Source organism: Panthera leo, chromosome A1, assembly GCF_018350215.1.
Source record: "Panthera leo isolate Ple1 chromosome A1, P.leo_Ple1_pat1.1, whole genome shotgun sequence".
In the NCBI taxonomy this organism is placed as follows: Eukaryota; Metazoa; Chordata; class Mammalia; order Carnivora; family Felidae; genus Panthera; species Panthera leo.
In genome coordinates, this window is record NC_056679.1 from 203,038,070 (window position 1) to 203,063,920 (window position 25,851).

Consider the following 25,851-nt stretch of genomic DNA (forward strand, 5'->3'; position numbering starts at 1 on the left):
AGAAAGTTTGCCAGATTATCATGCTAGCTTGAGTTCACCAAGCCTTTGACCTGAGGAAAACTGGAATTCTGAAAATTGGAATAGGAACATACAGAAGGAAAACAGCCTCCCGTGGACAGTGAAATTGGCTCCTTTCCTGTAAATAGGTCTTAACTCTAAGATACTGACTTCCCTAGGTGGAAGGATCATGCCAGGTTCTCATGTCACCTCACATTGCTCCAGACCTATAATCAGAACTAGAATCAAGAATATTTGAGCAGAGAACCTACAAACAAAGCCCCTGGGATGATAAGATTTTGATAATTTATATAATTTATATGGATACAGATGTGGAGAATACATGTAAGAATGGAATATGAAAACTCTAGACATAAGAGGGAAAGGAATAATTTTAGAACAGGTTGAACTAATCAATACAGATTCAGTCACCAAGTTGGTCCTTGATTCACTATGCTAGCTAGAGCAGTTGGGTGTGGTTCTTCTTTTCCTTTTCTTTCCGTTTTTTCCCTCCCAGTTTGGTTAACTTTACCCTGAGCTCAAATTCTTCAGTATAATGTAGAGGAAAAGAATGTAGAGGCTCACAGATTAGTAAATGTTGGAGAGGAGTGAACACAGCAGACTGCTCAACTGCTCCCTAACCATGCTCTCTTAAGGGGCCAGCATGTATTCACTACTCCAAGGTTTTGAGAAATATCCCAGGGAGTGGAGTCCCAACATCTCTTAAAGGTGATGCTAGGGGCTGCACTCTGGAAGAAAGTGATGCTTGTGTGTGATACTGCACTTGAAAAGGGCTCCTTGATACATTGTGATACTAGATTCCAGGGTGTCAGAAGATAAGGAATGGAACATACCTGTTAGGTTGAGTCACAGTGACTCCAAAAAGCAGCAGTATCAGCAAAGGGATCAGAATGGTATGGGCCATAAGGTACTTTGTGGTGGTATATTGATCATTGGGCCCCTGAAATGAACAAAGAACTGAATAAACCCTAGACTTAGTGAGTGGAGGCCTTACCTAAGTCACCAAAATTTATACTATTTCTTCACCCAACTTCCAGACGTGGGTTAGTTCAAATATCTAGTGGTCCTCTGACCCAGAGAGGGATAGAAAATTTTGAGTTTGAACTCTGTTTTTATATTCTAAGTGTATACTTTGACTCTCCTTTTTAACGCTTTCCCAAAGGGATCTGTGTCTATTTACCAGAATAACTGTTTCTTTGGAAAAGACAGTGATCAATGACAATCATATATAAATTATATAATTTATTACAAGGAATTAGCTCATATGATTATGGATGCTGAGGCTGAGATCTAGAAAAGCCAGGGGTGGGGTGCCTGGGTGGCTCAGTCAGTTGAGCATCAGACTTCGACTCAGGTCATGATCTCACAGTTTGTGGATTCGAGCCCCGTGTTGGGCTCTGCACTGACTGCTCAGAACCTTCATCCTGCCTCAGATTCTGTGTCTCCCTCTCTCTCTGCCCCTCCCTCGCTCACACTCTGTCTCTCTCTCTTTCAAAAATAAATAAACATTATAAATTTTTTTTTTTTTAGAAAAACCAGTGGTATAGTTCTAGTCTGAGTCCAAAGACCTAAGAACCAGAAGAATCGGTGGTTTAAGTTCTGGTCTGCATCTGAACTATCATTTGTCCTTGTGTAAGTTCCAGTCTGAGGGCAGGAGAAGACTGATGTCTCAGCTCATAAAGTTAGTGAAAATTCTCTCCCTTCTTCCATTTTTTGTGTTTAATTCAGGCCTTTAATGGCTTGGTTGATGCCCAGTTCCATTGGGAAGGGCGATCTACTTTACTTAATCTATCCATTCAAATGCTAGTCTCGTCTGGAAATACCTCCACAGACACAGCCAGAAATAATGTTTAACTAAATATCTGTGGCTCCGTCAAGCTGACACATAAAATTAACCGTCACCAGCAGACTGGGAGGACTGGTAGAAATCATTGTTTGTACAGATATTCCAAGTCTCGTAAGAAGCACCTTCACCAGGGCAAATACTGTCATTCTTTCAAGAGACTGTGCATAGCAGGTGTTGAGGAATAGGAGCCAGATCAGAAGTGGAAAAACAAAGATACATGTCATATGGCAACTGTGGCTGACAGTCTGGGTTGAGGGTGAGGCATCCTTTGGAGAACTCGAAAGGATAGTTGGAGGGTACACTATAAATGGAATTAAGGCATTGCATGAGTGGATGGGCACTAGATGAGGAGCCTGTGGTTGGGAGATTAATATGATTTAATATTAATATGGTTTAGTGGTGTCTGGGTGGCTCAGTTCGTTACGTGTCTTACTTTGGCTCAGGTCATGATCTCATGGCTCGTGAGTTCGAGCCCTGCATCAGGCTCTGTGCTGACAGCTTGGAGCCTGGAACCTGCTTTGGATTCTGTGTCTCTCCCTCTCTCTCTGCCCGTTCCCCGCTCACATTCTGTCTCTCTGCCTCTCAAAAATAATAAATAAACATTTAAAAATTTAATATTAATATGATTTAATCTGTACCATAGGAAATGCCTGATGATATGTGGTTTATACAAAAGAAGGAGCATTTATACTATAAAGTGCTATATTGCTGTATGTTATAATAGTTACTGTATATGCTCACTTCTGTCTTACCTTTAACATGCTTCTAATCCTTTTTAATGTCCATTCCTAACTGCCTTGCGCACCCATTAGCTAGTCTTCTTTTTGAGAGGTAGGAAAGCTAAAAGAATATATTTTAGGTTCCTACTAGCATATTTAAAACTACTCAATTTACAACATTCAAAACATATTAGCTGATTTATTTCAGGAAGGATTTAAGGTACTTTATCTGTGGAACCCACAAGATTAAAAAGAAATAAGTGAAGAAGTTACAGTTACAAAAGAAAACACAGGTAAGAAAATTAAATTAAAATTTGGATAAAGATTTATCCAAAATGTCTTGTATAGTCCATAGGGGTGTGTCACATATTTGATTTTATTCTTCATGGTAGCAAAGATAAAACTGGAATCTTGATCCGTTATATGCATCAACATCCATAAAATAAAAACTAATTTCCCTGAGTACATATGGTTAATCCTTCTACTGAAACCTGAGGGAAATTTCTTTCATAAAATGAGACGATGTAACATAGTGAGCATCAACCATATTGTAAATATGATGATGAGATTCTTAGAGATGTTTATTCTAGGTTGAAATGTAAGTGGAGAGGTAATAGGAAAGCCAAGATTAGTAAATTCTAATCTTTGAGGGACCAAACAATCTACCACATGTGATTCAACTCCTTGTAGGTCTGGCTCCCTCCCAGAATAACATTTAGAACATCTAGAGCAATCAGACAATCTTTAGGAATATCATCTCTTATAATCATGTCTATGAGATGTCATCAACAAAAGTTTCAGGTTATATTTCCCTGCAGTGCCCTAAAGAGGTGAGGTGATTGTTAAGTTGACTCCAGTAAAAGAACAACAGTATCATCAACAATGTCAGTGTTGTCTGAGTTATGAAAATTGCAGAATTATATCAGGCAGAATGCTAAGATGGCCCTAAGATCCTGCCGACAGTCACTTCCAGTATAATTTCCTCCACTTGGTTGTGGGCAGTACACATGAATATGATGGCTATCATTTCTGGGATTAGACTATGTAACATGGCAGGGAAAGGTGAAGGGATTTGCAGGTATAATTAAGTCTGTAATCAGGTGATGTTAACATAATCAAAAGGAAGATAATCCTGGGTGGGCCTCACCTAATCAGGAAAGCTATTTTATTTATTTATTTATTTATTTATTTATTTATTTATTTATTTATTTATTGAGAGAGAGACAGAGCATGAGTTGGGGAGGGGCAGAAAGAGCGAGACACAGAATCCATAGCAGGCTCCAGACTCTGGGCTGTCAGCACAGAGCCTGAGGTGGGGCTCGAACTCACGAACCACGAGATCATGACCTGAGCGGAAGTCGGATGCTCAACCAACTGAGCCACCCAGGTGCCTCAGGAAAGCTCTTTTTAAAAGGCTCAAAGGAGTAGCCACAGGCCAAGGAGCTGCTCTTCTTGGCTTTGAACAAGCAAGTCTCCATATTGTGGAAAGGGTCATGTCTCGTGAAAATAAAAGGTGGCCTATAGGAGATGAGAGCAATCCCTGGCCTGGGCAATAGGTCAACAGAAGATTCAATGATTGTTAGGCAGTTATGTTTTCAAAATTTTAATTAGCATTTCCTTGAAGTAAATTGATAGAAGATGTAGACATATGTGGCAATGATAAAATACTTTGGATGCTTCCAGGCTTTGAAAATTAAAACAACACAGCAATGGGTTCTTCTGAGGTTTCTGTTTAGATACTCTGGATTTTAGTAATTGCTATCTCTAATAACTGCTTGGAAACACTGGAACAGAAGAAAAAATGAATGAGGATTTATGAGAGGCCAACTAAACTTTAAAAAAACAATAAAAACTGTTTTGACCTGATTTAGGGTGTAAGTAAAGCATAATGTGGTGTACCAAAAATACATTTAAAAGATGCGTGCCATGAGCATATATAGCAATAACCATATGAATATTTTGAAGGATTCCTACAGAAAGAATAGCCAGGAAGAAGGAAGATAATTAAGGAGTTGCTCTCTGAAATATCCCAGGGTTGTTTTTTAAAAGGCAGGGCTGTGGGAGAGAGCAACTCAGGGTCCAGAAATACAGCAGTAGCTGCCCATTGCAAAGCCAGACCTACTCAGGCAGACTGCTTAGTAAATGTGGATCAGAATGAGATTTTTATTCATAATGGTTAATTAGAAGCTAATTAAGAGGATCTATTGAGCCTAGAACTCCCTATAGTCTTTATCTAACCTCCTGCCTGCTCCTCGGGAGGATGCAGCTTTGCCCTGTGGACAGCAGGCAGATGTCAACTATGGACAGTAGTCACGTGTTAATGGGCTGGATACATTGGTGAGTAATGCTTCACGTAATAAGGAAAGTGCCCAGAGTGCGTACAGACACGAAACAAACCCTCTGGTTGCGGGGAGTCTTGAAGTGTGATGGTGAACAGTTGCTCTTGCCACAATAAAAACCTTCTGTGGGACCCTGCCATGGCCCCCTTGAGCTGGCCAGGCTGCCTGTGGCTTTGGGGCTTACTCCACTCTGACAGCTAATATAAACATGCTAATGCAGCTATGGCAAGAAAGAAAGTTCAGAAGAGAAGCCTGTGATAAAGGTGATCAAGCCCAAAAGAAGGAAAAAAGAAGTAAAGGCAGGGGGAAAGACACATTTTTCTTTCAGCCTTTTAAATGCAACAATCCACTTAACAAGAGGGAATTAGAATGTTGGGACCATGTAGTTTCTGTGAAAATTCATCATTTTAATGATGAATTGGACTCAGGCTTCAGTTGTGTGAAAACTGTTTTCACCAAGCTGTGTGTGGATTACGTTTTAATACTTGTAAGCAATAATTATAACTAGCATGAAAAGGATTGATTGAATCTCTAAGAGCTAATACCTTTTACTGTGTCAAAGATTTTTACGTTAATTACTTATTTTTTTTCCATAAAAATCCCAGGAGGTAAATAGGGCTACCATCATTATTTTTATCTGAAAGACAGAAAAATCAGACTGATGTGGTTAAGGAACTCAGCTGAGGTGGTTTGGGGAAGCTGGTATGAAAGAAGCTGGGTTTGCTCCCAAGACAATCCTTTCTGTCACAAGACTATTTTCTTGCTTAAAAGAGAATAAAACATTTTTATTATGGCAAGAGAAAGCCATTTTGCAAGAATATTACTAATTTCATTTCTAGCTATAACGATATTCCTACAGTGTTGGAGATAAAGCAGTATAGTTTTTTCAGGAAAAATAGAAAAAAAAAAAATGACAGGCCAGGGACAATCACTCTGTAATTAATAGTCACAAGTTTCAGACTTACTCTCCACCTCTTTCTAAGCAATTAACTCCCCAGGGTGCTGTGTTTTGGTCAAGTAGCATCAGGTGGCCTCTTTAGGGGCACCTGGGTGGCTTAGTTGTTTAAGCATCCGACTCTTGGTTTCTGTTCAGGTCATGATCTCAGGTTCGTGGGATCGAGCTCTGTGTTGGGCTCTGAGCTGATAGCACAGAGCCTGCTTGGGATTTTCTCAGTCTCTCTCTCTTTCTCTTTCTCTCTCTCTCTCTCTCTCTCTCTCTCTGCCCCTCTCCCACTCATTTTTCCTCTCTCTCAAAATAAATAAACTTTAAAATTAAGTAGCCTCTTTAATATAGACGGCTTATTTGACAAAATGAATGACAATACAGGGAAATACACGGAATCAAGAACAGTGTAGTTGATCTCAATATTTGTAGAGTTTTGCTATTTACTTTTGACTATTTACAGATGAGCCCCAAGATTTAAGATGCATAATTTGTCATGTCATCAGGCATGTCTTTCTGTCACCTGCACCTTTAACTTGGTAAAGCAGAAATTGTGTAGAAAGCTATATAGCCCATTGACTTTTTCTGATATAAAATCACCTTTAAGTATCTTAGGACTATTATTATAATGCTCAGCTTTATAGCACTGCAAATGTCTCAAGGCACTGAGTAATACAAATGTCAGAGAAGCCAGCTTTGTCTCTATCACAGAGAAACAGAAACAACATGTTAAATCTCATGTAAGTTATTTTGTGCTTTATTAGTATGTAGTTTTAAAAACTTCACCATGTGTATTCTTTTTGGGTCACCAAAGACGTGTGTGTGTGTGTGTGTGTGTGTGTGTGTGTGTGTGCATGTGTGTGTGTGTGCCTGCAAATCCTGAGGGCCATTTCTTTGTTCTCAATTTATTTACTGATTCTGTAGCTTTTTAAAAAATATATTTTATAAATATTTAATTTTGAGAGAGAGAGAGAGCACGTCCAAGTGGGCGAGGGGCAGAGAGAGAGGGAGATAGAGAATCCCAAGCAGGCTCCGTTGCTGTCAGTGCAGAGCTTGTGATGCAGGGCTCAGATCATGACGTGAGCCAAAATCAAGAGTTGGATGCTCAACCCACTGAGCCAGCCAGGTGCCCATGATACCATAGCTTTTGAAATTGATGACTTTCTTAAACTATCTTCCTCCTTTGGCTTCTGTGAAATCATGTGCTGTCTGTCTTCCTGCTTCCCCGATGAATCCTCCTTTGTTTCCTTTTCCTGGCTCCTCTTTCACCACTGATACTTCCCAGCTTCAGTTTTTGGATCTTAGTCTTCTTTCATATATATGTAATCACTTTGCAACTATGTTGAGGACTTTCAAATCTGCATTTCCGGAACTTTTTCTTCTAATCACTGGCTTTCTCTCTATACCTTTTAATATATTTTTTTTAATTTTTTTAATATCTATTCATTTTGGGGAGACAGTGTGAGTGGGGGAGGGGCACTAATATTTTTAAATGGGTTCTCTGGTGTTAACAGCAAACCCAACACGTTCAAAGGTGAACTCATAATCTTCTCCACCACACATTTGTCAATTCTTCCTTGGGACTGAAGGCAAGAAGTTATCTTTAATTCATACCTTCCTTTGATATATGTAATTAGTAAATAGTGAAAGCAAACCCACATTTGGGGGGATTTTTTTTAAGTTTATTTTATTTATTTTGGGAGAGAGAGAGAATCCCAAGCAGGCTCCGTGCTATCAGCACAGAGCTGGATGCGGGGCTTAAACTCAAGAACTGCAAGATCGTGACCTGAGCCCAAATCAAGAGTCAGAAGCTTAACTGACTGAGCCACCCAGGTGCCCCAGGGAATTTTTAATCCCATTTTGCTTCCACCTACATGCATTGCTACAATAGAGTTATGTAGAGTGATTCCTGCTTGCAAAACCAATGCCAGCTGGACTTGACCCACCACTTTAATAAGGTCTCTTTTACTCTGAAACCTGCAATAAGATCTTATGTCCAATCAAAGTCAGGGGAGGCTACTGCAGGTGGATTTAAGGCATTGATTACCTGAGCCTACCCTACCTGTCCTGTTTCTTTTTACTCTCGTATATACACCTTTCCCTTTCATCAGGGAAGACTTGTTTTTATTTCTTCAGTGAGCACAGCACTCTCATGCTGCACTCTGTGCCATTATTGTGTTGGTTGACTTGCCCGGTATCCTGTCTCATCCTCTTCACCTCTGCGTGTCCACCAGTCTTCCAAGTTCCAGATCCCGTCCCACTTCCTCACGACAGGAGACCTCCACAGATAGGATCTTCTCTGAAGTTGTTTACAATATGACGTAGAAGGTGTCTTCCCAGGATACCACCGAATCATGTTACTTAATTTATTCTAGATTAAGAATCTCCTGAGGCAGGAGACGTGGTTAATAAGCAGTGTGTCAATCCTGGCTCCCAGATTAATGCATACAAAATAGGCAGTCCATAGTTAATTGCTCATTGAAAAATCGGTGTTTTCATATTTTTCAGTCCTTCATATTATGTCAATTTCCCATCTGGTCATTTGAAAAAATAAAGTGGCACCTCACAGCTTTCAGGATAAATGCAACTATGTTCTCTTGTCTAGTTAGGAATATAGCTTTCCAGTTCAACATTGGGAAAAGAGAATGAACATTGAACTTTTGATTTTTTTTAATTAGTGGAAATAATTTCACGAGTCTGGCCCTAAGTTTATCCTAATTTATTAACAGGAAACACCTGAGAAATAATTGCTTTTTGGCTTACGGAATCCTGCTTTATTATTTTTTTAGGCTTTTCCATCTAAATACAGATATAGCTTTAATAAATATTATAATCACTTATGTTTAGAAAATATAGCACTTTTTGTTTCTATGGCTGGCTGAAATTATTTAATTAAAGGTTATTTTAATTTGGAAATTCAAGATGTTGTGAATTAAATTCTACTGTACTTAGAGGAGAAGGAAAATATTTGAAGTGCTACTCTGGCATTCTGTAAGCTCTGGAAAAAATGCCCAGTATAACCTTAATATATTTTCATTAAACTGAAACTTATGGATTTACAGAAGTAAATTTTTACTTTGCAGCTGTAGCCGAGTAGTTTATTGTGTTCTTCCAGATTTGTCCCACTAAAATTCTGTTATTTAAAGTTTTAGATTTTTCAGAAATATCTCACATTCAGTAGCGTATCTTTCACACATCAAAATGAGTTCAAATTGATATCTTTGTTTCATTCTTACTAATACAACATAGGAGTAGAGATTCTAGCTGCCAACTGGTATGGGTTTTGGGTGGGACTGGTAAGATTTGGGGAAGGTGAAGGAAAAAAACAAAGTAAGCCAGATGTCATGGAAGCAACTCTTAGATCTCTCATAAAGCAGGAGGGCCCTCCTACTAGAATCTAGAGCTAAATAAGAGTGAGTGTGACACATTATCTGTGGGCTGTGACTTTACATTATTAGATCAAGTTACTGCTCAGTGGAAAAATGGCATTTTGGGTGGCACTTTAGTGCACTTCTTGGGATTTCCACTTTGCACTTGGCAAGAACACATTCCAGACATACCTCATTTTTATGTTTGTTTGTTTCTTTTTTTCACAAGATTTGGTGGGATAAAGAAATCTGAACCTCCCTTTATAAAAGTAGCCTGATAGGTCCGAGGTAGGGGAACCCTCTATTAGAGAACTAATTGCTAATTATACTAAGTGCACAAGTACATGTTACCTGAAAAAAGCTGAAAGCATTAAGGATATAAATCAATTTTGAGAACATTATTTTCAAGGCTAGTTTCCTGTCTTCCTTCTCGGAAATACAGTTGTCAACTTGGTGTGTGAATTTTTTCAGTTAATTTATGTGCATATACTTGCTCTTACAAAAATAAATAATATAGCCTTATAATATTTCTAGCAATTTTATTGAGATATAACTCACCTGTCATACAACACTCATTTAAAGTGTACAATTCAATGGTCATGTATATTGGCAGAATTGTGTGTCTGTCACCACAACCAATATTAGAACATTACTCCAAAAAGAAATCCCGTTCCCATTAGCTGTTACTTTGCAAATCCTCAACCCCACCAATGTCTCCCTGAGTACTAGGCAACTACTAATCTAATCTCTGTCTTTATATATTTACCTATTCTGAATATTTCATATAAATAGAACTGTACAATATGAAATCCTTTGTGATTGCCTTCTTTAGCATAGTTTTCAAGGTTCCTTCATGTTGTAGCATGCATCAGTACTTTATTGTGTTTTATTACTGACTACTATTCATTTTATGAATATACATTTTACTTATCCATTAATCAGTTGACAGACGTGCAGTGAGTTGTTCCTTCCTTTTGGCTATTATGAATAATGCTGTTATGAACAGTCACGTACAAGTTTTTGTGTGGACAAATGTTCTCTTTTCCCTTGCCTGTATACCCAGGAGCAGAATTGCTGGGTCATAATGGTAACTCTATGTTTAATCTTTTGAGGGATGACCAGACTATTTTCCAGAGTGGATGCACCTTGAATCACTATGCTGCATACCTGAAACTAATGTAGCATTGTATGTCAACTATACCTCAATAAATAGAAACTAAAATACAGAAGAGGGAGTATGCTTGGCATGTTAGTATAATAAGAAGTATAAAACAAAAGCAAGCACAAAGTGGATGCACCATTTTATATTCCGCATTCTCACCAATACTTCTTATTATCATAACTGCATTCTTAAAATACAGTATCACAGTTTCTGGTTGTTTTATAATTTTCCTTTTTTACTTAGTATATATTCATATGTTTAATAGCTGTAAGTTCCTCCATACTATAAATATGCAATAATATCTTTAGTCATCGTTATTTCTATAGACATTCAGTTTGCTTCCAATTTTTCACTGTTAAAAATGATAGCACCTATACAGTGAACATCCTTGTACAAGAGGGTTTTTTTACAGGTATATGTGTAAATATTTCTCTAGAATAGAAAACTAGAAGTTAAATTACTGGCATATATATATATATATATATATATACACATACATACATATATATATAAATTTAATAAATAAATAAATATATATAAATTATATATGTATATATTATATGAGCATTAATAGAGCATGCAAATAAACTTTAAAGTGTGTGCCAAAATAGTCAAAATATATTGTCAAAGTGGCTATTTAAAATATAGCTGTGCTAGCAGTGAAAGTATCTGTTCACCACACCCTTACCAATGTGTCACTTTATTAAGCTATTTATATTTTTATAAATCTAATTTATCTTGTTATCTCAATTTCCATTTCCCAGATTACCAGCTATTAAACATCATTCATGGGACGCCTGGGTGGCTCAGTCAGTTGAATGTCTGCTTCTTGATTTTGGCTCAGGTCATCATGTCACATTTCATGAGACTGAGCCCCGGATCAGGTTCTGTGCTGAGAGTGCAGAGCCGGCTTGGGATTCTCTCTCCCTCTCTCTCTACCCTTCCCCTGCTTGTGTTCGTTCTCTCTCTCTCTCTCTCTCTCTCTCTCTCAAAATAAATAAACATTCAAAAACCATCATTTATGATTATTGGGCATTTGTTTTATGATCATTGACAGTTCTTTTTCTGTTTCTTACTGATACATAGGTATTAAAATGTTTGTATATTAATCCTCTGTCAGTGATATGTTAGTTTGTTACCATTCTTTTAATAATTTAGAAATAAACTTTAAATTTAAACATAACCAAATGTATCAACTTTTCTGTACTATTTTTTTCACCTAAGATGATTATTCCTCTCATAAATTTATAAATGCAATTTCCTCTGCTTTCTTCAATGCTTTTAGTTTCATGATCAATTACTTAAATCATCTGAGATTAATTTTACTAAAAGGTATGAAGTAGGGATCTAACTTTATTTAAGGATAGACTATTCAACATAATTTTAAAAACTTTCTTGAGCAATGATGGTATGCCAGGTATATTTCTAGATAGTAGGGCTCCAACCAAAAACATGGCCAGCTTCCTCCTGATAGGAGCATCCTAACCAATTTTTTCAGTGCCATTTACTAAATAGATTATTCTTTCTCCACTAATTTGAAAAATCACATTTATCACATTTTAAACACCACACACACACACACACACACACACACACACACACACATCTGGCAGCCATGGGAACAAACCACTCGTATCTGCTGCGGAGCATAGTTGATTGACAGTCCATGTGCCAACCCTCAGGATCTACCCTATTCCCCTGGGCAACTCCCAGTCAATCCCAATCAGTGACCAAGCACAACAGTGACACTAATGCAAGCTCATTTCTATGATTCATGGGACTTCTCCAATGGACAACTTTGGCTCAAAAGGCTCCTGATTGCCCTGCCTGAAAGTTCACTAGAACATGTATTAGAATACTACTGCCATTGAAAGAGTATACCCAGCTAAAATGTCCTTCATCCTTTCCTCTCACAGACCCACACTGCTTTAAAAAGGCTTTCTCTGCCTACAGCTGCTTCTTCCATTTTATTCTTCACCTTTTCCCTCCAATAATTCTCTTGCATGTCTAGTCCCTTCTTGGTGTCTGCTTTTCAGAAGACCTCAGTTTACACAGACTGAACAGCTAACAGCTCTGCTGTGGCCAGTATTGGGTTCCAGGGCAAGTATCATGACAGAGTAGCTGAGGAATCCGCTGCTTGTGGAGATGCACAATAGAACTCAGAGCAGTGGGGTGGAAGTTCAAGACAATTAATATGTACCTCTCCCTGCCTCTGGTGATGCCAAACATCCCCTTTCTATTAAGTGAGAAGTTTCTTATTATTCTGGCAATATCAATATTGTCTAATGCTATATAGAGTTATCATCTTGAAGCACCCCTTCATGCTGTGATGGTTGAGTGATATCTTTTTTTTTTTTTATTAAACAATATGTTTTTACTAAGCAATTAATGGATCCAAAAAGAAGTCAAGAGGAAAAAAAATCCTTTGAGACAAATGAAAATGGAAATACAACATACCAGAAATTTTCGATGCAGAAAAAGCAGTTCAAGGAGGGAAGTTCACAGCAAGAAATGCCACATCATGAAACAAAATCTCAAATCACCTCAAGAACCGTGAAGACTACCTCTCTCTACTGTCCTCTACTCTTGTTCCAACCATGACATCAGACTGCATATAAAGAGTTGATAACCCATTGTACTTAGGTTCTTGTAGTTCCCCAGTACCATATCTCTGTGTAAGTTTCTCTAAGAGGGGTCCAGAAAAGTCCACTCATCCAAGGCGAAGTCCACAATCACCAAAGGTCATTGAATGACAGCCAGCAAAATGCCTTTGAAACACAGTGATTGAACGTTCAAATTATAGTCCAAATTAACTAATTTTATCACTTCTCTCAACCCATTTGTTCACAAAGTCTCAATAATATTATCTCTTAAATATTTCTTGAATCTCTCCCTCAGTGGGAACCACCTTAAAACTAACATTTTTCCTTTGCCTTGACTATGAAAAAATTCCCAAAGGGGTATTCTTGCCTTCGTTCTGTGCCCCTTTTAATCCTTCCTCTTCTTCTCTGACAATCTTCTCTTAAAAATGACAAATCTGTGTTTACATTTTTCCTCAGTGGCATTCTACCTATGTCAGAAAGCCCAAATTCCACCGAAAGATCCTTCATCATGTGACCCATGCCCTGCTCCCTGGCCTCTTGGTAGAGGCTCTTCTCACACTGAATATTCTAGCTCACTAAACTATTTCTATTTCCCCAACCACAACATGCTGTTTCGGTCTCGCTGTTTTGCACATGAAATCATCTTAACCTGAAATGCTACCTCCTCATGCTGTCTTCAAATGTCCTATAGTGATATAGTCTTCAAAATAGATGTACGCATTATACTAAATCAAGAAAGGATGAACAGTGCATATGACAAATTAAACCCTATACAATAGTGGTTTCTACTTTAATTAACTCCATGAATTACTTGGCTTTCTTGGCATTTGTAATTCAAAATTACACCAATATAAATTCTAAGTATATCCCCACTCTGTCTTCTCCATCACATCTCTAAGTTTCTATATGAAACAATACCATTAAATAGATACATAAGAGGAACTGTGGCTTAGTAATGGAAAAACCTGTGTTTAAATTTTTTTAACGTTTATTTATTTTTTCAGAGACAGAGGGAGCATAAGCAGGGGAGGAGCAGAGAGAGAGGGAGTCACAGATTCCAAAGCAGGCTCCAGGCTCTGAACTGTCAGCATAGAGCCTGACGTGAGGCTCAAACTCACAAACCGGGAGATCATGACCTGAGCCGAAGTTGGACACTTAACAGACCGAGCCAACTAGGCACTCCTGAAAAACCTGTGTTTAAGTGCCAGTTTTTATACTAATTCTATGATTCTAAAGCTTTCCAATCAAAAATAAGTTAATATTGGCACTTCATCCATTGGGTTAGGGAAATATTAAATGAGACAATGCATATACAGTTTATAGTGCTTTGCACAAGGTAGGAACCCTATAATATTAGTCCCATCAAGACAGGCCACTTTTTTATTTTATTTCTACCCCAGTCTTTGCATGAGAACTTTGTACTGCCTCAGCTACACCCTAAATATCAGCTCTTGCTACTCTAGTTTTCGTCTTCAAACTAGCAAATTTCCAGCATCTCCTAGAAGTTTATGAAGAAGCAGATTCTTAGGCACTGCCAGTATGCCTGAATCAAAATCTGCATTTCAAGATCTCTAGATGATTTGTATGCACAGTAAATTTTGAGAAACACTAAAGTCTAAAGCATATTTCTTCTAAACTTTCTATTCTGCATGCATTGCACCTAGTAATATTCACTACACTGAACTGTCCACCCACCACATGCTTTCCTGATAAGCATTATCATACAGTTGTGTAATAGGTTTAAATATAACAAAATATGACCATCATATACATATATATGTGTATATATATATATCTATATATATATATATCTATATATCAGATATTATATATAAATTGCAGGAATGCTGAAACTATCTGTGATTAACCATCCATTTGCCACATTCATCATCATGTAGGACTTTGGTACCACTCTGATTTTGCCCTGGTTGCATGTCTTTTGTTCTGGCTTCAGAGACCCCCAGATTTCTGAGATATCTAATAATTTCACTCATTTCAGATTATTCCTAGATCGACAGTGTATATGTCTTTTTAACACAAGTTACTCTCACACATCTTAGGAGTTGTTCTGAAAAATTATGCCCTTAGTTACTTTGAGACAAAATTTTCATATAGTCAAATGCATCTTTTTTTTATGTTTATTTTTGAGAGAGAGAGACAGAGTGTGAGCAGGGGAGGGGAAGCGAGGGAGGGGAAGAGAAAGAGGGAAACACAGAATCTACAGCAGCCTCCAGGCTCTGAGCTGTCAGCATAGAGCCCGATGTGGGGCTTGAACTCATGAACGCTGAGATCATGACCTGAGCTGAACTCTGATGTTTAACTGGACTGAGCCACCCAGGCACACCTGGGCAAACACATCTTATTTTCAAAATATATGTAAACATAATGAAGTCATTAAAGGTTGCAATAAATGTTTGTAGGAATTACCACATTATAAACTGTGAATTGTAATTATAGATTATAAAACATCATTTTGGATCTAATTGAGCAGAAACTATTCTTAATCCAGATATAGTTTACAATTATAGTTTACCTTGCATTATCTTGAAAAAAGCATAGGATTATTGAATATGAGCTTATAGCTAAGATTTTTTTAAATTTGAAAACATTTATGCACTTTAAAATATTCATTTATTTGCCATGCTTTGAAAAGTGACTCATCTGATCAAAGCCTTAAAGATCTTAACTACATAGGAGCTCCTGGGTGGTTCAGTCTGTTGGGCATCCGACTTTGGCTCAGGTCATGATCTCACAGTTCATGAGTTAGAGCCCCGCGTCGGGCTCTGTGCTGACAGCTCAGAGCCTGGAGCCTGCTTTGGATTCTGTGTCTCCCTCTCTCTCTGCTCCTCCCTGCTCACACGCTGTCTCTCTCTTAAAAATAAATAAAGATTTTTAAAAAATTAAAAAAAATCTTTACTACATAATAAAATTTCTTTTAAATAGAACATCCTTGAAACTATTACAAGCAATATGATTTTTCTAAGTATTGTCATAATGTAAATTCTAATAATTTAGATTAGTTTTCTTCAAATTATGATGACTCGTTAAGGTTTTTGTATGTATGCATTTTAATATTCCACTCATAAGTCAGCATTTGTAAAAGATCTTTTTTCTTGCTCTTTTTCTTTGGCAATACAGATTTTTATAGGAGAAGAGGCAGAAAATATGTTACGGATTAAGTTGTGCTCATGTATGGTGTGTGTTTCCTCTGATATTTGTGATTAAAGTCGTGTTTTGAGGAGACAGTGTGGGATGAAAGACTGGGAAAAGATGGCTGAAGATGGTCTGTATCTCCTTTTTGAAATCATTTCAAATAGCAGAGTGGCACCTTCCAATGGAGCTGTGGTTTTCTGCAGCACCTGCAGCCTGAGGGTGGACTGTTCTGGGTCAGCCAATTAGGGTGACTGTTCTTTGAAAGACTCAGTAAGGATGTGCTTAAGGCTGTCACTGAGCATTCCACAAGCTTGCTGATTTCCCTGTTTGGCTGTACATCTGTGTTATTTTGTTTTCAGGTCAAGTTGTTCTCTGTAACAAGGTAATGTTTTCTGACTTCTTTGTAACTTGCTGCCTTTATATTTCTGAGATTGAAGCAATAGAAGAAGTGGCTTTGCTCAGTGAGTGGCCCGTTTATGTTGGAAAGAGGTAGGCAAAGAGGTAGGCGATCAGGAAGGCATGAAGCAGTGAACCAGCTCACTCAAAACAATGCCAAGTGACCTTGAACTCTGATACTTTAGCATGTTGGGGGGTGGGGGGAGGTGGGAATAATGGAGACTTGATCTTGGTCCAACAAGAATGAGAAGAGGATGTTTGTTACAGAACAATAAGCTTTGTTATTCAGATATTCCTCTTTAGGATCTCTTCCATAAACTAGTGGAATCCATTTTCCATTTGCAAACACTCGTCTGTGACCACCTAGAAATAGGCATGCAAACTTTTTTTAAAAAGAGATATAAGAATATTTTTTTCAAAGAAAGCACTCAATTTGAATAGAAAGTGAAGAATAAACATAATTTTAAATTGTATCAAACATTTTGAAGAGTGTTTAGTTTCCTACAGATATTCTTAAATTAGTGGAATATTTTTTATCCTCAGATTGAAGTGGCATATATATGTATTTTTTCTCTCTTTTAATACTTCCAATATATTTTTAAGTAATGTATGACAGTTGAGATAGTTACTCTTTAATGTGTGAATGCTTCTTTGGCTATGAAAGCCTGGATTCTGATCTTAAAAGCAAAGAAAAACTATATTTTTTTAAAAAAGGAAAAATTTTAAAAATTATTTAGAGAAATGATTTATGTCCACCTAAAAAGGTAATATTCACTATATGAAAATGTTCAGAATGTCCCCCGGGGAAGTAAGTCTACCGATTGCCACTATCACAACGTGCAGACTTACTACAGGGGTTGGAGACAGTGACCCCAAGTGTTCCGCACCTGAGATGTGAAACAATGACATGAAGTATGGCTCACATATGTCCCATATTAGTTTCTTATTTCTAGTCAAATGAAATCATCCCCTCTAAATCCAAGACCTGTTCATGATAGAATAGTTTTTGCCAACCTCAGGAGCCTTAGGGTCTACATTTATCCAGATGTTTTGGTTTTTCCAACAGATGGTCCTCAAAAATTTATTCCTATTTCAGTTGCTGCTGCCACTTTAAGTGTTTCCTGGAGATCTTTAGCATACCCCTCTGAGAGTTTCATGGCATAACAGCCAGGCGTCAGGGACCTTTAGTTGTGCTAGGCACATATTCACAAAAAGTAATGAAATATAGACTGATAACAGGACCAGAGATATGAACTCTTTTATTTATAAAAGTGTGCTTATACCTCTAAAAGGTTCATGTGCTTAGCGTCAGATCACCACTATGCAGGTGAAATGCAATGAATAATTATAATAAATGTATATTGCAAAGTGTTCATTATACATTTATGAACCTTTGGCATTCCAAACAATGACCTCCTGGTCCATCCCCCCAGACTCTTAGTCATTTTCAGCCAGTTTATGGTGGTTACGGTCCATTCATCTAATGTTTAACTTAGACTTGTTTGATAAAGGGAGGATGACAGCAGTTTGCTTACAATATAACAGTAGCACCCTTAGCACTTCCCCCAAGTGACAGCTCAGGTCCGTTAAGGACAGAAAGTAATCAAACAATCTGATCTCAGATTAGTTTTAAGTTTTCTAAGGTTTTGCTAATGCAGGCTATATATAATTATGCACAGGTTTCTAGTTTCCTGAATTTCTCTTTTTTTTTTTTTTAATTTTTTAGTGTTCATTTATTTTGAGGCAGAGAGAAAGTGTGAGCAGGGGAGGGGCAGAGAGAGAGATGGAGAGAGAGAGAATCCCAAGCAGGGTCTGCACTGTCAGGGCAGAGCTTGATGTGGGGCTCGATCTCATGCACCGTGAGATCATGCCCTGAGTGGGTCAAGAGTTGGACACCTGACTGAGCCACCCAGGCACCCTGCTCAACGTTTATAATAAGAATTCCAATTATGATGTGAATTTTTTCCCTGTCAAACTATAGATATTTTGTACATTTTTGCATGATTGACAAAGAGTTCGATATTGATTTAGAACTAAATATATTTCAGTGTTTTCAGGGATATCAGAAAATGACTTAGGAAAATCTTAACTTGTGAAAATTCTTAGCACATATCAAATCATTTATGATTTTTCTTACTTTTGGCGGTCTTTACAAGTAGAGGGCCAGATTTGTGAATCGATTTATAGTATAAGCAGACTGGAAGTAAAAGAAAGTAAGAGACAGTAATGTAAAATATGCCATTAAGGGCAGAGCTTAAATTACTAAATATCAAAGTGCAGCCCAGACAAGAAATAAATGGGGAAAGACAAATACCGAAAGAAACAAATAGTACAGAAGGAGATATTGATATTTTTATAAAGACTGCACAATACTGTTTGATACAAGGAACAAATAGAAAATTAAAACAAAACTCCCTAAACCTAATTGGGTTATAACTGAGAAGCTTTATAGCTTCCTCAGTTCCTCACTAGCTCTTCTCCTCTACAATTTGCTCATAATTGCAGCCACGATGTGGATACATTTTTACTCTGCTTCTTCTCATACATCCTCTATCACAAGATATTCTCAAGATACACCTGCTGCTAGCTTCTTATGCACTGTTTTGGTTCTGTAACAGAAATTGTTGAACTACAGCCCATAAGCCAATCTACCTGTTTGCGTAAATAAATTTTTTTTGGAACATAGCCACACCCACTTGTTTCTAAATCGTCTACGGCTTCTTTTGTAATACAACAGAAAAGTTGCATGTTTGCTACACAGACAATGCGGCCTGCAATCCAACAGGGTTACTAACTTGCCATTGAAGAAAAAGTTTGCTGATGCCTCTTACTCTACCTTTTTTCTGCCACGGGATATTAAAGTTCTTTCCACGTCTTTTGCCTATTATAATAATATCCCCGTGAGTATTTATGTACATATCAATTTATCCGTTTCAAATATTTTTTCCTAAAGAAACATACCAAGGGTTACCAAATCAAAACATACACGTATTTTTGTTCAATACAAAACTGATTTCCAAAAGTGTTGCACAAGTGAACGCAGTCCAAGTTGCCACAAGTAGTGTTTCAGTTTATGAGATCCAATAGCATTTTGCAATATTGAATGTTATTATATATTTTAATTTTTAACAGTTTTGTTACCATTTATATGAACACTGTATTTTTGATTATGAAAGAAATACAATACTGACAAATTTTTCAAATAAAATTTGACAAGCTGATTCTAAAATTCAGCCAGAAGAGAAAAAATACAAGATTAGTTTAACTAAAAAGTTTAACTGGGAGATGGATGACGGGAAAGTTTTACCAAATTTTACCAAATGCCATAATATACTATAAAGCCGTGTTTAACAAAATGCAGTGATACTGGCACCAAGTTAAATAGATTGATTAAACACAAGAGTTCTGAAAGACATAGAGCTTCATAATTTCGGTAATTTTGTGTATATTGAATGTAGTATTTAAGATACGTGGGAAAATGATGCACTGTCCTATGAATGGTATTCTAATAACTTAGGCTGTCTATTAAAAAAAGATAAAATTCTTCACTCTATACAACAAATTCTAGAGGATCTACCAGATAACAAATTTAAAAAGCTGTAGAAACAGGGATGTCTGGGTGATTCAATCCATTAAGCGTCTGACTTTGGCTCAGGTCATGATCTCATCTCACGGCTTCTGAGTTGGAGCCCCACATTGGTCTCTGTGCTGACAGCTAAGAGCCTGGATGGAGCCTTCTTCAGATTCTGTATCTCTCTGCCCCTCCCCCACCCTCAAGAATAAACATTAAATTTTTTTTTTTACTTAAAAAGCTGTAGAAACATTTAAAAATAATTATAAGGAAAAATTAACTAGGATTGGTGAAGGACTTAGAAGAAATATACAACTGAGGTCTAAAGAGAGAATGTTCATTCTTCCCACACAATACTGGCAACAAGTATACATTATCAAAAATATTCTTTCTCCCCACCTTGCAGCCTTAAAATGCCTGGCAAATGACTTTAGAATTAATGTAAGTTTCTTCTTCCCTGTTGACCACTGCATTGTAAAACAACTAGAATAATGTTTGGTGCACAGGAAGCACACATATTTGACAGATGGCTGTAGTATAAAATTTAATCTTTCAATTACTAACATAAATCATGTTTGGAGGCAGGGTTTATAAAACTAAACTGCTGTTTGGACACTGCATACATGTATTCATCAATCCATTTGTTCAGCCATTATGTATGTATATATGCAAGTATGTGTTTATTACATCCTTATTATAGACAAGCCAATCATGGTTTCTGCTTTCAAGGCACTCACACTGCATTGGGGAAGATAGATAATAACCAGGTAAGTCAGTGAGAAAGAAAAGATGAGGGGTTATAGTGCTTTATGGTAGATAATGGGGAGTACATGGTGGGGATCGTGACTCAGGGGCTACCTTCGGTTGAAAGATGAGCAAAGGCTTCTCTGAGAAAGTAACATGAAGCCAGTGGTGTGTTGGGAGGAGGGACACTTGTGCCCCCAAGGGGACATTGGGCAATGCCTGGAAACAGTCTTAATACAACTTGGGGGAGAGAAGAGGTTTGCTACCGGTATCTGGCAGACAGAGCCCAGGGATAATCCTGAATATCCTACAAAGCACAGGACCTCCTCCCCCCCAACAAAAAAATCACCCAGACTAAAATGTTAATTGTATAGAGACTGAGAGATCCTGGATGAAGTTAAAATCGATCTGGCAAAAATTGATCAACCTTGAGTTGTCTGCTGGAAGAATATTCCAGGCAGAGGAAAATGTCTATAGCAAATATCTAAAAATAAGAACTTGTGTAACGTGTTGGAGAAATGAGAAGTAACCTATCTCGGGAAAGTGGGAGGAGAGGTAGAGAGGGGGTAGGGAGATGGTTCCCGGGAAGGGATTGGATATGTTATGTAGAGTGCAAAGGGAAGACAAGGGAGAGACTTACTGTGTGGTGTATCGTGATCTGCCTTGCATTTTTCAAAGATCAGGTTGGATGCTGCTTGGAGGAAAGAAAACTGGGAGACAGCCAAAGGGTTAAGTAGGTGATAAAAAGAAATCATTTAGAGGCAACAGAACACGTTGGTCACTTGTGTGGAATGCAGCTAAAAGTTCAGTCATTTTGTGACACGAACATTTTTTATTTTTTCTTTGCAGTATCCAGGGCTATCACACACAGACTTGAGTCTAGCACTGAACACTGTACTAAAAGTTGTACGTACATCATGGAACGGAACCTTTTTAACAACCTGCAAGGAACGTACTACTATCTCAATTAACAAAAGAGAAGACTGAGGTCAAAAGAATTTGAGTAATTTATCTGTCATCACCCAGATAATAAATAGTAGAGCTGATTCAAACTCCTGTCTTACATTTCTTCATTCCTTGTTCTTAAACACTATACACGATCTTCTAAGGGAGTGAAGCATAGGCAAGAAATCCCAGACTTTTAAAAAATATATATTTATTTATTTATTTATTTTGAGAGAGAGAGAGAGAGAGAGAGAGAGAGAGCGAGAACGAGCACTGGGGAGGGGCAGAGACAGGGGGAGAGGGAGAATCCCAAACAGTCTTCAGATTGTCAGTGCAGAGCCCAATGTGGGGCTCAAACTCACAAACTGTGAGATCATGACCTGACCTGAAATCAAGAGTTGGACGCTTAACTGACGGAGCCACCCCCGATCTCCTCTCAGACTTTTTAAAATGGCAGTTTGTTCTCAACCAAATGAGACAAAATGCATGGTTTAGCATTTTTGTTCTTCAATCAATCATACAGGCAATGAAAAACCTCTGCATTTCATGATTATCATTGGGTCTTCAAGGTTCCCAGAAGTTATCTTTATTCTATATCTTTAGTAGTATAGGTATTGCTTTCAAGTAGCTATTACTTTTAATGGATACATCTTTGACCACTTTGTCTCTCCTGGGTCCCACTTTATCCCTTCTATTGTTCTCTGGGTTCTCATGCTCTGTTCTATTCTCATATTGGGTTCTCATAAGATAATCTTTATCCTTTTCCTCCCCACCCCCAAATCCATGATGTTACCTCTCAGTCAGCCATGCATTCAAGCAGGCACAGCTTGTTGGAACAGCCTGCCCTTTGTGAGCACAAAATAGAACTGGATCCTGGCAATGGCTTATTCCTCATTTTGAATAACTATAGAATCAGGGAATTAACAAAAGAGAATTTGAGGAAGCCCACCCATTGCTGTACAAAAAAAAAGACAAACTGTTTTTTTTCCCTTGTTAAAAGGGGGTCAATATCTTCTGACCATCTTTTACCTCCAGATAAGTTACTAGCTATCCCTGGATAACGCTTGCTCTCCCTACCCCAACTGTACCCTACCCCCCTCCCTTTTTAGAGTGGCTCTTCATGGCTCTTATTCATGAGCTTTATTCTTACATTCATGAGCCTTATTCCCAACGTCTCTGGGATGTGGCCAGCATTCATGCATTTGTTGAGATTCTATTTTACCATGTCTGTCTAAACATCTAATAAGTAAACAGGAATTCTAGGGGCCCCCTGATGTTAAAAATTGCTAGCCAGATGTATGAAAATTAGAACTTTTCTGTGATCTGTATCTCACGAGTAATAACCACTAAAAATGCCATGCGAAAATGGGAGCCATTAAAATATAGACTATGACTGATCAATAAAATTAAACCATATTCCAACACGATCCATTTCTAGAGCCATTGATCCTTATAATAAGTATTTTCATTGTCATTGAGGAAAGTGGTAGGATACAGGTGACTGTAAATATTCTAGACAAATTTCTAGACACTATGAAATCTGTTTCTGATGCTGCCACATCATTTAAACTTACATAAGACTTAGGGAAAGTCTCTAAAACTTGCATGTTTGTTTCCTCTTTTTGTTTTTGTTTTGTTTTGTTTTGAAACATGTACCTAATATATACCACAGAACTGTTGTGATAATTGAGAGATAATATAGTTGTAAGTGTTCTAAAAAGTACACAGCTAAAAATCAGTTTATTCTTACATAGAAATGTAGAATAGCTTCACATTTGTTCAGATGACCTAACTGCAGTCATAGTAAAGTCATAGTAAAGTTCCTGTATGTGTAGATGCTACGCATTTAACATTTTAGGTAATCACCATCTAGTCTGAAAAGACAAAAGATACCTCTTTCTACAGCAAGCATCCTCACTTAGCAGAGATCAAGTTCTACTGCAACCAGTTTGGCATCAGTGGTAATCTTTGTGTTTAATGGTGGCTTTCTATTGTAAACATCAAAGTTTTCCAGGGATGAAAGAGAAAAAAAAACAAAAAAAAAAAAAAAACAGTCATTGATTTACCTGACGCTGAGGCATGTATACATAAGCTGTGCTCCCAGTCTCTAATAAAAAAGCTGATGCTTTGTTCTCAAAAGCGTTCATAACAAGATTCCTCTTTTCTCCAATGCTGGACTGGACAGAGGATTGTGGAGGAAAATAAGAGATTAAAGGCCTTTATTTCTATATTGTTAAGTTATAGGAACTTGAGAATATTGTTTGGTTGTCATCTAATTGAGAAGTTCATTCAATGTACGTGGTATCCAAATTCACCTTGACACCTGATTTGCCATGGAAGATAAAAATCTAACATTGTTTGGGTCAGTTTTTAAGAACCTGGCTAAAAAGGATTTCTGTCATATCTTTTTTGATTCTTCCTTGCTTACAAAATTATACTTCACTATAGTTAGGTAAGCAATGATGACATATGAAAGGTCTTCCCTCACAAACCTGATTATCTAGTTTTTCCCAAAGGAATTCCTTTGATGTTGCATCATGTAGAGGGTGGCTGGCAAAGGTTAAATGCATGAAGAAAATTCTTAACGCTTCTGCAACTGGAAAAGACAATTTGATGCAACATTTTGTGCAACGATCACTTGAAAAGCAATGGAATAATTTGGTAACTCTTGTTGGTAATTTTTAAGTGAAACTTCCTATCTAAGTGAAATTTATTTAAGTGAAATCTCTCCTAATTTTAAGTGAAATTTCTTTATCTAATGCTGACAGCAATAAACAGCTTAGCTTTTCTGTCTTCATTTATCAAACAGTTAAATTCAATAGATACAGACTGGGGCTTAGGGTACGACATCGGAATATGCAACAATAACTCTTTGTCAGCTGCACCATATAATATGGACCAATGGATCTAGAAAAGGCCATCTCAAAGCTGCAATTGGTGAACTAACACTTCTCAGTGCCAGCTTCATAATGACATCATAAAACAATTGTGGCTTATCCCAATTTAGAGCTCTCTGGCTTAGCGAATTTAGGTGTGACTAAAAGAGTATTTTCAATAAAAGCACTTGCCAATTTAAGATACTCAATTTACTGTGCCAATTTAAAAACATCTTAATGTACAGCATATAATATGAACTTTTCAGTCATCTATGAGGTAACCTGAGCAGTGGAGGAAGAAACCTAGACTCATAATTACAAGGTCATGAGCCCAGAAAAGGATATGGTGGCATTCACTCATCCTGTCCAATTTAGTTGCCATAGTTTTAGTTGCTTATTTTCCCTCAGTATGCTGTGACTAAGGATTTCTCTTTTTTAATATTTAGCTCCATATGCAAACTATGCCTTCCCCTCCATCCCAACTGGGTCAACTTTTTTTTTTTTTTTTTTTTTTTTTTACATTTCCATCCATGACTCCTTCATCCACTTTCTACTTTTGTTTCCTGGAGAACGGATATGGAATGTCCTGTTGGAATCTGAAGTCCAGGGCTGAATTGCAGTCTGGTTCCAATCTCTCTCTCTGAGCACCATTTTTTATACTTGGGTGTTATACAGGGTCCTTGTGAGAATGAAGGGAGTTGCATAAGTAGACACCTCAGGCAGAAGGTAGAAGGTCTGACCCAAAACACACTCCTCACACTGACTACAGAACTTACGTATCATTTGAACTTTACTTGCTTAGTCAATTGCTTCTTCCATGAAATATCCTATATTACTGGGTAGATGGTATGCTCAGAGACGACGTGTATTGTAGACACATTCAGTATCCTTCACCTGTCTAACAAAGTGCTTTGTATACAGGAGGTAAATAAGTAAATACATAGATGGATAGATGAATGAATAAATGTTCTTGCTCCTGATCCTTATCCTACCAGTGGCTGCAACGCAGAAGACATTCTGCACGTTTAGGGAAAGTACTATGGAGAAGAACTGTGTTTAGGATCTATGTGTCCAAGATAAAGATGCTTATTATGGGGGCTGACAGGGAGCATGAATACCTGGGACACTCTGGGGTATTTTGAACCAAATACCAAGTGTATATTTTAAT

At 37.5% G+C, this 25,851-nt stretch overlaps 2 long non-coding RNA genes across 3 annotated transcripts in view; one reads left to right on the top strand and one right to left on the bottom strand.

Moving 5' to 3' along the window:
- The window catches only part of LOC122226701, a 79,119-nt gene extending 57,333 nt beyond the window's left edge, over positions 1 to 21,786 (top strand). The window contains exon 3 of the long non-coding RNA XR_006205728.1: positions 21,712 to 21,786. This is a non-coding gene — a long non-coding RNA (uncharacterized LOC122226701). The remainder of the gene's footprint in view (positions 1 to 21,711) is intronic.
- Positions 16,067 to 25,851, bottom strand: part of LOC122226697 — a 487,385-nt gene continuing 477,600 nt past the window's right edge. For both annotated transcript variants that reach the window (XR_006205727.1, XR_006205725.1), the window contains 2 exons: positions 18,685 to 18,744; positions 16,067 to 16,910 (listed from right to left, as the gene is read on the bottom strand). This is a non-coding gene — a long non-coding RNA (uncharacterized LOC122226697). The remainder of the gene's footprint in view (positions 16,911 to 18,684; positions 18,745 to 25,851) is intronic.